Below are 17,156 nucleotides of genomic sequence, written 5' to 3'. Positions count from 1 at the left end.
CACACTCCTATCAAACATATTTTGCATTGCGTAACTACATGATCACAAGGTTCGCATTATAATTTTTTTTTAACTATTTTTTATTTAGTTAAATGATAAAAAAAAAATGTTCGGAAAACCAAGTATCAATCCAATACCGAGATATTTGCTCAAAATCACGACAACCCAACCCTATAAAAAACAAATTGAATTAATTCAATCCAAGTTAACATGCAAAATCACAATTCAAATAATGGACTTTGGTTTCATAATTTTGTTTTTTCTTAAATAATTATTTATTTATTTATATGAAAAAAAAATAAACACCAACCATAATATAATGTTGATTAACTGGTACAGGGGATTGGGGAAACAACACTTCGAAAAAAGAAAGAGGAAAGAGATAGCATTCCTAGGATTAACCTTCTTCAGCTCACTGATTTCAATAAAAAGCTCAAGTGATCATGGACTTATCCAAACCAGGAAATCTCTCATTTTATGTCAATTTAAATTTTCATGAATAAAGTACATATCACTCGTGTTGTAATTTGTAAGCCATCATTCAGGTCATAACTGAGTGTTTTCAATGATCAAGCAGGTGGGTAGGGATGTGTTGCAGTTTGAACCAGAAGTTAGACTTACAGTGAACCGGTGATGTGAGTAATTGATTGACGGGGGGGGGGGGGGGATCCTACAAGTCTACAAAAAACTTGATTCTTAATCTCGATTTCATAACCCTCCGGTTCATTCAAAATGAACTCCTACAACTGGGTAACAAAAAACCACGAAATTGAGGTAAATAGAGAACACAAAATCATTGATATTCAAGATCGTAATACATTCTCAATATCAACAATACATACAAAATTGAGGTGAAAGGAGAACATAAAATCAGAGATATTCAAGATCACAATACGAGATCAACAATACATGTAAAATCCTGGGCTTTCCTCCTCCTTTGTTTTATCCAGGAAAAGGGGCAGACGACATTCATGGTGAATAAGAAGCTCAGCAATAGAGAATGACTCGAAGCTGGCAGAGAACATAGATGAGTAGAGGGTAAAAAAGGATTCAAAACCCCCTCAAACACAGACCATAGACCCTAGAAAGAAGGGCAAAACAACTTGCACACCACAATGAAAACAGTAAAAAAATCCATAGACCAAGCAGGGAAAAACTAAAGCGCAATAGATGGGAAAAACCAGTAAAAATGCAGAGATTGCCAAATAAGAACCAAAACAGGCAACAATGGCTAGAGAAAAGGACACAGAGAAAAGAGAGAGAGAGAGAGAGAGACATATGCCAATTCCGTGAGAAGACCCACAAAAAATAGACTATACCAGACATAGACATGTCATCAGCATCAGCCAAAGCACCAACCATCTGGAACCAACATAAACACTTGGCATAGTCTATCTCCCTTCCACTTCACTTACTCACCTAATTCATCTTCTGGCACGCTCTCCTCCTCTTCCTCTCATTCATTCTCAACAAACCTCACCCTTTTTCTCCCTCCAACAAATGAAAAAAACCTAAGCTTATGGATCACAATCTATTCACAGCAAAATCAAATGATGAAAAGAGGGCAAAAGTGGCACATGGATAGAAAAAATAATGAGCACAAGTGCAGTAACAGGTATAATCAAACAATAGGTGTAAAGAACAACAAAATGCAACAAAACACGATCTGAGGTGAAAGTAAAAAGACAGCATCCAAAGAAAAAAGACATCAGACAGAGCAACATCAAATAATGAGAAGAAAATTATCTGGTCAAAACATTCCTCTGTCATCAAAATCGAACTAAAAACTGCAGATCCAGAAGCCCAAAGTGCTAATTCTGAATGTTATTCTCTCTACAACTCTGTGCTCATCCTTTTTCTCTTCCATCGATCTGGTTTTACTATAAAAAAAAAAAAAGTAGATGAAATGAAAAATCATAGATCGAGAAGCCCAAAGTGCTTCTTTTACACATCATTCTGCATCTCTGTGTTCATCCTCTCTCTTCCATCAATCTGGTTTACAAAAAGAAGGAAAACAAAATTAAAATTATGATATGAGCTGAAAAAAGAAGTTTGAGAAAGAGGAGCAGAAGAAATCTTTATGAAATGCAAGATGAGAAATTAAAATAGTAAAACAATTTGAGCCCACATTAAAGCTCTCATAATACACAATATATTACTGACCTCTTTTAATTTTTTGTTAACTAATAAACCAATTTATGATAATAAAGTGTAAATAATACATCGAAACAATTTAAATGTGCAAATAGAAAAAGAAGTCTTATATGCAAAAATCAGGGCTTTAAAAGAAAATTGGTATCAATGTATCATCATCTAAACATGAGCAAGGATATATCAAATCAAGATAGTAGTTATCAATTATTAATTTGACAAACATCAAGACATTAAAAGAAAATATTATCAAACTCTAATTTTATGATAAAAAAAAGCCAGTGAAAGTACTTGAAAACTTGAGACAACACAAACTCTCTTCAAGAAGATAACACATCTTTCCCATTAAAACCCATAATTCAAAACTCAAAACACAATCACATTCATTCACTCTTCTATTGTGGTTTCTTTCACCAATACACAAAAACTACTCTAAGTCCCACCACACCTAACTCACCTTCTCTTATTTTCTCCTCCACTGCTCCTATTCCATCACTACCACCACCAGCAGCCCTCCACTCCATCACTAGCACAATACAATTATCTAACTAACCCTACCAAAAGCCCATCAGAGCTGAATGATCCTCCTCCTCCTCTTCCTCCTCCATTATCACTTCCCAAAGTTTCACTCAATAGAGGTTCCCTCTCTCGAAATCCTCACTACACCAACCCAGACATCAAGATTCCACATTTTTATCACCAATGCACTCCAACAACCTCTACATCAATGAAAGGTAAAGAAATCAATTAGCAAAGGCTGGAAAATAATTAATAAAAGAAAGACGAGGGGGAAAAAAACATTGTCAAGGTTCAATGGAGGGCCCAATAGCTAAAGCTCTCAACAATTGTTTTTGGGAAATTAACCCTCTTTAGGGTAGTTGCCAATGTTGTGATCAGAGAAATCACTAAAGATAAACTCTTGTAAAATTCAATTGTTGGATAAGTCATAAAATTAAAGCAAGATATTTATAAAATAATCAATAAAAAAAATCATGTCAGGTCTTACATGATTTTGATCCATAATTTGTAATTCCTAATTTAGTCAAAGCCGCTGAAAACTCCACACACACACTCTCTCTCCACACCCTTATTCCAAAACAAAAAATTAAAATCATTAAAACAAAAAAAATTCAATTTGCAACCTTGATTTCAAAAGGGAAAGACCGATAATCACCACTGATTTGTGGACTTCTCTAAGCAGCCTTTTTTCTTCTTTGGTGCTGTCTCGCCCCTCTTTTTACAGCATGGTCGCCTCCCTTGTCCCTCTCTCTTCTGTATTTTTTTTAGGAAAGGACAAATCATTAAAACAAAACAAGAATTCAATTTAAAACCCTAATCTCAAAAGAAAAAAATAGAAAATCACCACCGATTTTTATGGACTTCTCTCTACAACCCCTTCTTCTTCGGTGTTGCCTCGCTCCTCTTTTTCCAGCCTGGTCGCCTTCCTCGTCCTTCTCTTTTATGTCTTTTTAGTATAGAAAAGGCAAAGATGAATGGCAGCTTATGTAAGTTTGTTTAATGGAAAATGATTTTTTAAATTTTTTTATATTTATTTATTATTAGAAAAATTCATCAAATATAAAAAATACATTTTAGTTAATGATAAATTTAACTTGATTTTTAGAAAGTTTTTTTTATTTTAAATAAAAAATATTTTTTAGAAGTTATGAAAAATTTAAAAATATCATATTATTTGTTGATTATATCAAATTTGGTTCTCAAACTTTTAATTACTATATATTTTATTTTGAATGTTTTTCAATGTCATCCATTAGAATTTGATTTAATTTGATTTTTATATTAACTTCGGTCCTTATTTTTATGATTGTTATTTTTTTTCTTATTATTTTTTTAATTAAAATTTTTTATCTATCAAATTTGATCCTCATTCTTTTTATTTTTATTTATTTAATTTGAAATAATTTATGAAAATATAATTATTATTATTTTAATTTCATCATCTTTCAACCTTTTTGTTTATTAGAATTGATCACTATTATTTTGATTGTTATTTATTTTATTTGAGACTATTTATGAAATTAGATTTTATTTCAATTTCATTTTTATTCAACTTTTTAATTTGTAAGATTAGTTTCTCATTATTTTAATAAACTTGAAAAACAATTAATAAGTTATTTTCCAGCTCATTTTCCATAACATAATCAAACACCGAAAAATATTTTTCAACTTATTTTCCATGACACTACCAAACATCAAAAAATAATTTACTTTCCAGGAATCCACTTCCCAAGAAAACTATTTTTCAAAAGAAATTAGTTTATGTTTAGTAAAGTGGTGTAAATTTTTTAAAAAAAATATTTTTTATTTAAAAATATATTAAAATAATTTTTTAATGTTTGATATTAGTACTTTAAAAATAAAATAAAAATATATCTTTTTTCCTTCTCATATTCTCTTATTGGTTGGGCTGAGTCTTAATTGACAATGAATTGGATTAAATGTTCTAGTAAATTAAAGAATTGAGAATGAAATTTTAAAAAAACATGTCATATTATATTGACTCTGGTCAACTTGGAATAATTGACAAATTTTACAACCCAGGACATGAACATGATCTCAATTAGGTATAACTTTTTAAGGTAAATGATAAATAGGGATAAAATTGCATTTTCTTATTTTAAGTTAAATAAAAATAAATAAATGATAACAATTGGTTAAATTGTATTTTTTTTTTAAATTGAGGGAAAATGCATCAAACAACAAAATGAAAAACGAAAAAAGGCCTCAAATGTTGTGTCTTAACTTGTCAAAATTGTGATCCATGCCAAAGATCAAACCAGGTCTAATAAATTTTTTTCTTAAATTTATTTTACACAGAAAAAAGAATAAGAAAAATGAAAAAAAAAAGCCTAGGTCTGTGTGTATGTGTCTGATAATTGTTTTTTGTCTTTTTGAGGGGTGGATGACCTATCATCTACCTCTTTCTTTTAAAAAATAATAATCAGATGACACATCATCTCAGACGACATGTTATTTATATGCCCAAATTACGACCATCGCTGTATTGGCTAGAAAATAAAAACATGTCTATTTTTCCCCTAAAAACTCATTTTGTAACCCTTTTTAACAAAAAGAAAAAACTTAACATACACCCTAAAAACACATAGAAACCAATTTCTCTACCTAAGAAACCCTAAGAAATGGTCCTAAAACATGAAATCAAACCGGATTAAATATTTCTTTCTCAACTTTGATATACTTTTTAGGTATTATTGAGGTTTTAAGCAACCATCATCAAGTTACTTTCATCAAATAGAACCCATAGAAACTAAGATCAATCAATTTAATGGCTAGATATGCAAAAATAATGATTTTCTCTCTCTATGCTAGAATCCAGTGAAACTTACTCTCTCCTTCACAAACCAGAATTGAAAAATAATAAAAATAAAGTTTTGTATTGAAATTGAATTTAGAAAAAGATAAATGACCAAAAAGATATAATTTTAGAAATTGGACTAAATTGTACTTTTCTAATCAACTTTAATCACACCATCTATTTTCGACATTTTTTCTAAGTTGGTTCTCTTTTCTTTCAATTTTATCCCTAACCAACAAATATAAAGTAACGGGCTATTAATTTTTCAATTAAAAGACTCAATAGATGAAAAAAGAGTTAAGAGACCAAAATGAAAAATAAATAAATAAAAGAAGTCATAATGTATTGCGAGTGTGTGAACAATATTTAGCGTTGTTCCTGATTCACTTCTATTTTAGTTTTTTTTTTTTTTGTACATTTGTATATGTTCCAAAATGAGTTTAAATCAATATTAAGTAATTGAAAACATGTCACACTACTAAGTCTCGGTTAAGAAATATTAACACATGCCTAAATATATCAAAATCTTAAAATCAACTAGAACTATCACTGGTTTTTTATTCAAAATGATTAAAAACTCTAATAAGTAGGGAACCAAACCTATAATAATAAGAAGACAAATAATACACATATGAAAATATAGATATAAAATCTAGATCCACCTAGATACACACAAAAGAAAGATCTAGTATATAACTAATCTAGATAGTATTTTTATTAAATAAAAGAAATAGAAAATATAGATCTACAACTTATTATTTATAGAAGAAAAAAAAGAGAATGGGGAAAGGAAAAGAATGCAAAAAAATAAAAAAAACAAGAGTGTATATTGAAAAATTAAGGAATATCTTTTAAAGAGGAGGTTTATATAAGAGAAGGAAGAGAGTTTGTTGGGATGTTAAACTTGAGAATATAATCTATTGGAAGAGTATTATAGGTTACGGGGACATAATTGTTTTTGTTAAATTCTAATTAAAACTCCAGTGTAGATGACTAATTAGTTTTAACTAATTCAATCTGCTACACCTATATCGCAGTGACATGTTCTTTTTCCTTAAATATACAAGAAAAGAGTTTTTTTTTTAATGTTTTGAGAGGGGAGGAAGGTCTAATATTTGTAAAGGAGTCGCTACTTAGTATTATAGTAACTAAAAATCTCAATTGGTCAACAAAGATCTATGGTAAAGGACTAATTATGCTAGGGAAAAGAAATCACCCCCTAAAGTATCTTACTTAAGAAAAGTTGCATTATTGGTCTTATCTTAAATTTCTAATAGTCTATTGTGCTTAATCTACTAGTGGTTTATCTACATGATGATAACAAGTTTACTACGGTGAGTTAAACCTTTATTGGTGGTTCAAACCTAGTTGTCCTAAAGTCTATGAAAGGAGCCTCGATGAGGTTCACCTGTCCTATGATACCTCAATCTTCTGACTTTGGTATTAGTGAATATTGAATTGAAAATAATATTTTCAATTCTGGCTTTGGTGAATATTATACTGAAAAAGCTTAATATCATTAACTTTGATGTCAATGAATATTGGACTAAAAATAATACTCTCAATTCTAGCCTTAGTGAATATTACACAGAGAATACTCGATATTCCTAACTATGACATTAACGAATATTAGAATGAAAAATAATATCCTGAATTTTGACATTGTTGAATATTACACACTAAAACTTTAATACTCATGACTTGCGTAAATGAATATTAAACTTAAAAAAATTTATTGTATGAAAAATCGAGGGAATTTACTACCCACTTAATACACAAGGCAACAAGTCGCTGTGAGTCCATTTACCTTAAATCTTAAAATTGAATAGAAAACCAGTTTTTATAATGGGTTTTGGGAAAACCAAGTTCAGGGTTTTTTTAAAAGATTTTGGGTATATCAGCCCAATAGGCCTTTTAATTTGGGCCAAGTTTCAATGAACTTTATAAACTTGTTATAAAGGTCAAAAATACATAAAAATGATAAATTATTTTTTATTTTTCCTTTTTTTTTTGTAAAAATGCCAAAAAAAAACACAAATACTTTTATTATACAATGCTAAACATGATAAAATGAATTTTTCTAAAAAATATTTTTGAAGGACTTGGCCATGTCAAATTAATAAAAAAAAAATCCCCTTTTATTTTTTTTATTTTTTTTTATTTTCTTATGTGTTGGAAACTAGGACAAAATAAACTTAAAAAATGATAGTGATATTTTCCAGTTATATTGCCTTCTGCTTTTGCTTGTTATATCTTAAACCATGCCTAAAGCCTAGTGGAGTTCGATAAGAGTTGGCCTGTCAAGCAACACACTCTCATGCAACACAGGCTTACCAAAACAAACCATACCTCTTTATGTCTTACACATGTATGGTGTTTTGTCTAAAAAATCAAAGAGAAAACTTATGGCATATAATACTAGAGACTTAAGAGCATAGGAAGCAAACCATCACATCCCAAAACCATAACGAGACCCTTTAACCTCCTGCCCTTCATTTTATATTCTCTAACACACCCAAACACCTATCTAAGCAATATGGTAAAAAAAGAAAAAAGAAAAAAGAAAAAAAAAAGGACCTATCTAAACTACTACAACGAGGGACCTCTTACCTTTATTGCTTTTATAACCTTAAAAGGGAATGCATGGGGTCACTACCATAAAATTAACAAAGAGTAACAAAATCTCTTTTGAAAAATATTTCATTGATACTCTATACATAAATAGTGATGAAATTTTTTTGACACTAATTGTCAATGACAATTGTGATGAAATTTGTTTCATTAGTAATTTTTTTATAGAAATTTTAACAAAATAGAGAAAAAAAATAATTCTATCAGTAATTTCATTGGAAATATGATATATTAGTATTTTTAACAAAATAATCGATGAAAATTTCATTAAAAAAAAATCAAATAAAATGAAACCTAATAGTTCTCTATTCCACCCCTACTTTCTTCTACTTGCCCAAAAAACAGCAACCCCCTCCTTCTATTTTCTCACAAATTTGGGCTCAATCCTTATAAATCCGATCACTCCAAACCAACAACACCAACCTACATTTATCAATAATATCGACATCAATCTCCCCCCTCCTTCTATTTTCTCACAAATTTGGGCTCAATCCTTATAAATCCGATCACTCCAAACCAACAACACCAACCTACATTTATCAATAATATCGACATCAATCTCTTGGTTTAAGTTTTTTGAAGTTTTGCAACACCAAGTAAGTAAACCTACCTATTAATTTTAACACATTTATGCTTTAGATAAATTTATTGATTCTTGTTTTTACTATTTGTAGTTTTCTTGTATATTTAAGTGTTTTACAACTTTTTCATAGAGAATTTTGTTGTATTAATGTATGATTTGTATGTTAGAGTTTAATTGGGATTTGAGGGGAATTGATTTCATTTTTCATTTGATAAAATTGAGTTTGATTTTGTAACTTAGGTATGTTATAATTGAAGAAATGATGAGTTATTTAATGAGTATCAATTATATTTTGTCAATTTTATTATCAAGTTGGAAATTTGAGGAAATTGATTTTTTATGGAATTGTTGATAATTAAAAGGTATTAATTTAGGTTAAATAAGTTTGAATTGAACAAACAATGGATAATTAGTTAGGTATCGATTATTTGTTGTTAATTTTATTGTTTAGTTCATATTTTGACATAAAATTGAATATGTGTATAAATGATAATTAGTTATTTGATTGTGAATTAATTTTGAATAAAAAATGAATTTTGAATTGAATATTAGTAAGGGTGAAATTAAATTTCCATATAAAAAATATAAGAATAAAAAGTTCCATGATAAAGATGTGACAATACATCTACTTCAAAAAAAAATCTTTGTCAAGAAATACTTATGTTGGTTTGTATACAAAGAATCATATGTTTTATACGAAAGCATGTTAGAAATGATAGTTGACTCAACTTCTAGTTCTAGCAACATACATGAGTTTGCAAATGATAATAGTAATTCTTATAAACGTATGGTGATTGATGTTATGATAATGAATCAGGATTATTCAGTTGAAGGTTCATGTATTATCCTTTTAGATGAAGAATCAAATGTATATATAGCCAGGTTCTTAAAACTTTTGGAAGGTTCTAATGAACTATTATGGGATGAGTTTGCAATTCATAATGAATTGTCGACCATTGCACAAATATTTACCATCAAGTCAAATTATAGATCAAGTGAGGCCAGTTATGATAGGATCCTGAAATGGGCGAAAAACATGTTACCTAAAGGGAATAAGCTGAAAAATAATTTCTATGCTGCAAAATCCATGATGAAACCTCTTGCAGATGATACCAAAAAATTGATATATGTCCAAACTGTTTCATGTTATACAAGGGTGAATATGTGAATTTTACCAAGTGCAAAACTTGTTAGCATGTTCGGTATAAACCAAATAGTGGTAAAGAAAGGACACTTATCTCATATAAAAATTAAGATACTTCCCAATTATTTCCGGGCTTTAAAGGTTATTTATGTCTCGAAAGACTGTTGAGTACATAACTTGACATCATTCACATGATGAGGTGGATGGAGTCATGAAGCACTCTTCTGATGGTAAAGCTTGAAAATAGTTTAATAGGGTATATCCTTAGTTTTTAGTGGAACCGGGAAATGTACATCTTGGCTCATGTATAAATAGATTTAATCCATTTGGATCCTTTATTGCACTCTATTCTTGTTGATTGGTCATTCTAATAGTTTACAACTTGGCCTTAAGGAAGTGTATGAAACCATAATTCATGTTCTTATTTATATTCATACTTGGTCCTTACAATTCTTATTGATCAGTTGAATCAGTTATAATGAATCGGGACTTCGACTTATGATGTCTCAAGAAAACATAAATTTTATTTAAAACAACTTTGATATGGACTATAAATGATTATGGTAAGGAAAAGTTCTCTGGTTTTAGGAGCTTCTTTATTGGAAGACTAATGTCATCCACCATAATTTGGATGTCATCCATATCAAGAAAATGTGTTTAACAATATTCTTAACATGTTCACGAACATGAAAGGGAAAACAAAGAACAATATGAAAGTTAGAATGGATCTAGATTTGTATTGTGACCATGAAAGTATGGAGCTAGTTAGTGACAGGTTCTTTGTTACAAAGCCTAAAACCATCTATAGAACAACAAGATTTATCCCTTCAAAACAAGCTCTGTTTGATGCGAGCATCACTTTTGCCTCGATATTTGCATTGTTAAAATATTTAATCAATGTTTGACGTTTATCTACTTTAATCTTTTCATACATATATAAAACATTTTCTCCTTGTATCTAGCAAAAATTTGACTCGAGATGCTTGATTACCATGAAGAGGAGGATTTTGTTTAAAAGGTGTTAAATTGATTTAAATATGATATTTCATTGTGTATTAAAATGAAATTATGTTGGACATTTGTTGGTACTTTAGAATATATTATATTTGCACATGTTTTTTTTTTTTTTATGGTTGTGGAATTAATGTTAGCAATTGTTGAATTGAATATGCCTGGTATCATTATTGTTGTTGTTATTGTTGTATGTTTAGGTTGGAAAGAGGATTGTAACAAATAAACAGAAAAAATAGTGAAATTATCGATGAACATAACTATGAAATTGTTTGTCAATGGAATTGGCGATGGACCACCCATTTTTGTCAGAAAGTTACAAAAGGTTTTAGGTATACCAAAGAATTTAGGAACAAATTATTACATTATAAATTAGGTTTCTTATTGCAGATGAATTCGACAATGAATTACCTATTTTTGTTGAAACTTTATAGAAGATTTTGGAATTTTTGACAAAATCAGCAATGAAATAGTCCATTGGAAATTAATCTTTCTATTTTTTATAGAATCGTTAATGAAATAAAAAATATTAAAACAATTCATCGATAATTCCATTTGCATTGATAGACATGTCATCAATACTGATGGAACTTCCATCGATAATGTTAAAATCAATTAAAACCTAACATTCACTCTTTTTTCCTTGTTTCTTCTTTTAAACAAATTAAAATCCCTACTAACACAACCTCTCTCTCTCTCTCTCTCTCTCTCTCTCTCTCTCTCTCTCTATATATATATATATATATATATATATATATATATATATATATAATGGTTGCTTAGTCTTTATCGATCCCTCAACCCCTCTCTTTAACAAGTATCTCGCTCACTCTTTCTTTGGTTTTTATTGTTTTAGATTCCTTCTTTTTTTTCTTTTTTTTTTGCAGTTGGTCTTAGGAAAAGATATAGTTATTGATGACATCTTTTTGGTTTTTGTGGGTTTTGAGAAGAGTTTTTGGTTAATGGGTTTGAGGAGACGGTGATAGAATTATAGATGGGGTGGAGATTGAGTTTTTAGATTTTTTTGACCTCGTGTTTAGTTATTCCTTTTAATTTAGGGTTTAGAAGAGTTCAAGGTTCAATTTTTTTTTTTGTTTTTGAATTGAGGTTTTTGAGAATAATTTAGGGTGTAAAAGAATTTATTCCTTTAATTATAAATTTTGCTTTGATTTTGGAAATGGGTAGGTTTTGACTTACTAACCTTACTCTGAAGTTAGGCCAAATAATATTTTGATGCATTTATTTTCTTTCATTTTTAATAAGGGCCAATTGCATTTATGCTTATAATTCATTTATACTCTTTGTGGAAAATGAATGCTTTAAAGAAACCAGGTAATCTTCAAAGATATATTTTGATTGGCTTATTAGCTTGAGTAATTTTCTTTAATTTATGCATACTTGTAATTCACTAACCACTTCAGCATATTTGAGATCTGAAATACCAACGTGGATATTATTTGAAATGTGATGCATAATGCAAATGTGTTGTCTCTAATCCATTAATGTATATTGAAATTGGTGTATGGAATATGAGATGCAAGTGTTATAAACTTGTAATCATGAAAAAAAAAAAATGATGAGTAATCTTCAATCCTTTTTTGTTATGGAAGCCATACTAGATGTGTATTAATGCTAGTCAAGATTTTAGGTAGGGTCCCCATACAAGGAAAAACCTGTCAAAATTTCATTAAAACACTTGTGTATCTTATTATGAATTATTAGAATTATTATCTTGATGAACATTTTGATTTCAGTTAATTGTTTCCTTTTAGCTACCATGTTTCAAAGAAGAAAAAGTTCAAAGTCTAACAAAAGTAATTTTGTTTCATCAAGCAGTAGGTGTTGTTGATCATGAACGTGCTGTTAATTTAGGTGTTGATCATGTAGAGGTACCTAAAGAGGCATCTCATGTAAATGTTATCGACCAAAGCTCATCCAATGCGGGTAGAAGAGCTGGAATCCCTTTAGAAATAGATGGATATACAAGAAATATTATTGTAGAATGGAAAGTCGACCATTCCATGTAAGTCTTTTTTTTTTCACTAACAAAGTTATTTATTTATTTTAGGTTATTTTAATTTTTACATTAAATGAAAATGAATTGGTTTTCAAGTTTACCAATATTAAAGCTACTCGTTTGATTACAAGCACGATGAAAATATCGTTTAAAGAACCATTGTTTCAATAGAGTCAACTTCAAGATCATTCTGAATAGATAAATATGGTAAATGCTTGGTGGGGTAAGTTTAAGATTAGATAAATAATTTGCGGTGAAGGATAATGTATTTTGTCTTTGAAGATGAGGCTGAGTTTGGGAAGATATGCAATAAAAAACCAATAGAAAGATTTAGCTTGAAGGTAGGCTATTATAAGAGGAAGATGAGGATGAGCGACAAGACATTTAGGGTTTATGGTTAAAATTAAAATGATAGGTCATCTATAGAAAGGAAAATTAGAGTTTTACCTAAATCATAGTATCCTTTCAATTTGGTCCCTAAACTCTTAAAACTTTGCAATTAAGACCTTAAATTTGAAAATCCTTGAAATTTCACCCCTAACCTTCTTCAATTAGGCCCTAAATTTCCACACACCTTACAAAATGATCCTTGGTCTCATATTTCTTACTTTAGCCCTCAATTAAACCGTTAAACTTTTAATTCTTTCAATTTCACCCATGATTAAGTCAATTAAGCCCTCCAGATTTTAGCACCTGTTCATTTTAGTCTCTAGAATTTTAATTATTCTAATTTTACTCAAATTGACTCCTAATATTTATTTTTATTTTCAATTAGGCCTTTGATTTCATTAATTAAGCCATTCCAAGTTTTCATCTATTTCAATTAGGTCCTCTCTCTTCCAATTATTGCAATTTTACCTCAATCTTCAATATTTATCTTCAATTACACCATTAATAATTCAATATAACTACCAAACTTTGCAACCTTGTCCATATTGATCCTCAAACTCAATTTTTGCAGTTAAGACTAAATTCAGTCTTTTTTCTCAATTTTCTTCAATAAGCCCCCAAATTGCATATCCTTATGATGTCTTGATCTGCTGTAGATTATCCACGTCTATTTATAGCCCAATATATATATATATATATAGTTTTATACTTTTTTTGGATTTTTATGAAATATTTATTTTGAAAAAAAAATTAGGGATTCAAAATCGAGTTATGACATAATAAAAAATATAAATAAAATCATAATTTATAAAATCTTATTCAATGATAAATAAGAAAAATTACAATCGATGATAACATGTGTATACAAAACTTAAAAATGCTTTTGTTATAAAATAATAAAACACATGTACAATCCTAAAATCAACTAATTGAATATTAGACCGGTCCAAATTAGTTATATGAACAATTTTGACAATGACACAATCAAAACTTTACCAACCTAACTTAAACTACTGAACACTATCTAGGGTTAATTAAACAAATTAAAAGAACAAAACAATTAATTGATCAAATTAAAAACACAAGATTAAAAACGAACATTTGACACAAACACATGAATGAAATTAAGGGTTTTACCTTTCTGAAAACATAAATATTTCTTTTAAGATAAGCATTACATGACAATTTTAAATGGGTTTGAAGGATCGATGCTCCATCTTTCGATACATGTAGCATCATTGTTAGTGAAAATGGGTAAAATTTATTGAAACTATCTCGTTGTTCATTTCCACTAAGAACAATCATACATAAATTTTTTTTACTGGTATGTTAACACCGTTAGAATTGATAAAGATGTAAATGAACTAGAATTTGACAAATGTTTTCTCAACATTTATTTATAAACACTAAAGTGATGAAAATACAATTAGCCATTCTAAATCATTGCTTAGTTAGGTTATAGATGGAGAAAATTAACTTATCAACGGGTATTGATAACTAGCTTTCTGATGCTCATCCATCAATTACGGTAGTGGTTTCCTACAAATCACTCGAAACGATATGATTCTTGGGGTCAATGGAATTGCTTTGGATTCAAGTGTGGTGAGCGGTACGTCAGTTAAAGAGGTCTTGAAGTTGACCATGTTCATGCAAAGATACCTAATTACGAAAAGTTGACCAAACAACTTTAGGCTAAATCCCTCGCTAAAATTTTATATTTGCATTTTATTTTTACAGGTACAAACGTAGAGTACAAGCCCTTTATTCATGGAAAATTAAGAAGAAGCCAATGTATGGAATAGACTTTAAACCATTTGACATAGACCATATGGCATGAAAAGAAAACGTATAGTTTGTACCAAGATCCAAGGACATAATGGTATACCAATAGCATGCACTTCCCCCCCTCTGATCAACACCTTCCTTAGTGGAATAAAAGTCAATATGGTAGTCTAAATAGCACAAAATTGCCAATTTATTTGTTGTATCTCAGAAAATTTAGAATTTATTAGTATCATCACTACATAACTCCGAGCACCATACCTATCAAATTAACAACCAAAGTGAGGAATTCAAGAACCAAATAACAATGAAGAGTTCCTCAAGGCCATACCGACACCGATTCATTATCTCCTCTTTGTTTTTCATCTTGTTCTTATGTGTCTTGGATTCCATCAACGAATTTTGATTTGATAGCTTGCTAAGCTTTGGTAGATGTGCTCTTGCCAACATTCCATTTCAATCCTCTAATTTATCTTCCACCAATTTTCTTGCTCTGAATTCTTCTTCCTCTAGTGATATTCGCATACTCATAGGCATCCTAACGCTTCCTGACTAATACCACCGATGTCATTTTTTGCGTCTCATATATGGCACACAATCTCCGGTGGGTGCACAAGTTGATGTGAAGTTTGTGTTTTACAATCTAACCAAGGAAGATCAAAAGGTACTTGTTGCTCTTGAGATAATGCGGTATGATGATATTATCATCCTGAATTGAAAGGAGAACATGAACAAGGGTAAAACCTTCACTTACTTTTCAAGCTTGCCATAAATATTGAATGACACAGATACGCCTTATCCTCCCTGTCATTATGTTATGAAAGCAGATGATGACATATATTTTCGATTAGATAATTTAGTGGAATCATTGAAACCATTACCTAGAAAAGATTTGTACTATGGTTATGTTATTTCATGCCCTAATATGGATCCTTTCTTGCATTATATGTCTGGCATGGGATATATGATCACATGGGATATTGTTGAGTGGATTAGAGATTCTAAGATACCAAAAAATCACATGGAAAGGCCAAAGGATAAAGTTTTTGGTGATTGGATCCGAGAAGGTCATCGTGCGAAGAATAGGTATAATGCCAAGTGGTCTATGTATAATTTTCTTGAGCCCCCCACAAAATGCACACATGAGCTTTGGCCAGATACAATTGCAGTTCATCTATTGAAGAATCAAGAGAAGTGGATTCATACATTGAAGTATTTCAATGTTACTAGCAATTTTAAACCTTCTAAATTGTATCATATACCTTAAGGTGATACCACCATTCAATATTTTGTTATAGATTCTTTGAATTACATTAGGTATATATTACATATTGGAATTCTACAAGTCTAATTTTAATTTTTTTTTTCCAATTTCTGTAGTTGGTGAACTCACGTAAGTCAACATGTGAAAACACGAAGTGAACAAATTTGGTGCCCCGTTAATATAAAATGAACCTTTCAATTCATTATTGATCTTTGATCTTTTATCACCATGTTCTTCTCCAGTTCTTCACTTCTGCAATTGACTAAGGAATAAAATATGAAAATGCCATGGCATAATTGATCCCCCTCAATTATACGAAGCCTGTTGCAAAGTTTACCATACATTATCAGCACATACCAACCGAACCGAACCGAACCGAACAAAAATTATCTAAATCATAAGCCTAAATGATTCAAATAAATAACTCATTCGATCCAAGTCTAACCAGGTAATATTGGTAACTTTATGAAGAACAGAATTCAGCAACTCCATCTACGTGGGGCAATGAAGTACCTGACATTAATGTCCTCCTTTCAAATGTATTCGAATTTAAACCTTATTTAAAAATAATAATTTAATCACAACATAGTATTATGATTAATAAAAAAATCCTAATTCATCACTCTTAAAGTGTCATACTTGAAATAAATTGTATTGTTAATCTTTGTTGTCCTATGCTATCTAAGTCTATATTTAATATTCATGACTTTTGTATTAATGAATATTTAACTAAAAATTATTTTAATTTTGGCATTTGTAAGTATCGCAAGAAGAAAAATCTAATATTCCCGACTTTAACATTAGTAAATATTGAGCTAAAAATATTTTTAATTCTGGCATTAATGA

General features: G+C 29.7%; 1 long non-coding RNA gene and 1 pseudogene across 2 annotated transcripts; one reads left to right on the top strand and one right to left on the bottom strand.

Annotated features, from left to right (window-relative positions):
* Positions 1-775: 775 nt before the first annotated feature.
* LOC112327909 (uncharacterized) lies at positions 776-3,674 on the bottom strand. Of its 2 annotated transcripts, XR_002982398.2 has the most exons (4): positions 3,515-3,674; positions 3,294-3,423; positions 2,609-2,870; positions 776-1,992 (listed from the first exon to the last, which is right to left on the bottom strand). It is a non-coding gene; the product is annotated as an uncharacterized LOC112327909 (long non-coding RNA). The 2 variants fall into 2 exon arrangements; XR_002982397.2 differs by lacking the exon at positions 2,609-2,870.
* Positions 3,675-15,353: 11,679 nt separating this feature from the next.
* On the top strand, positions 15,354-16,313 carry LOC18100509 (hydroxyproline O-galactosyltransferase GALT3-like; annotated as a pseudogene).
* Positions 16,314-17,156: the final 843 nt, after the last annotated feature.

This window comes from Populus trichocarpa, chromosome 6 (genome assembly GCF_000002775.5).
Source record: "Populus trichocarpa isolate Nisqually-1 chromosome 6, P.trichocarpa_v4.1, whole genome shotgun sequence".
NCBI lineage: Eukaryota > Viridiplantae > Streptophyta > Magnoliopsida > Malpighiales > Salicaceae > Populus > Populus trichocarpa.
The sequence above is the reverse complement of the archived record's forward strand: the minus strand, read 5'-3'. Positions and strand labels throughout refer to the sequence as shown.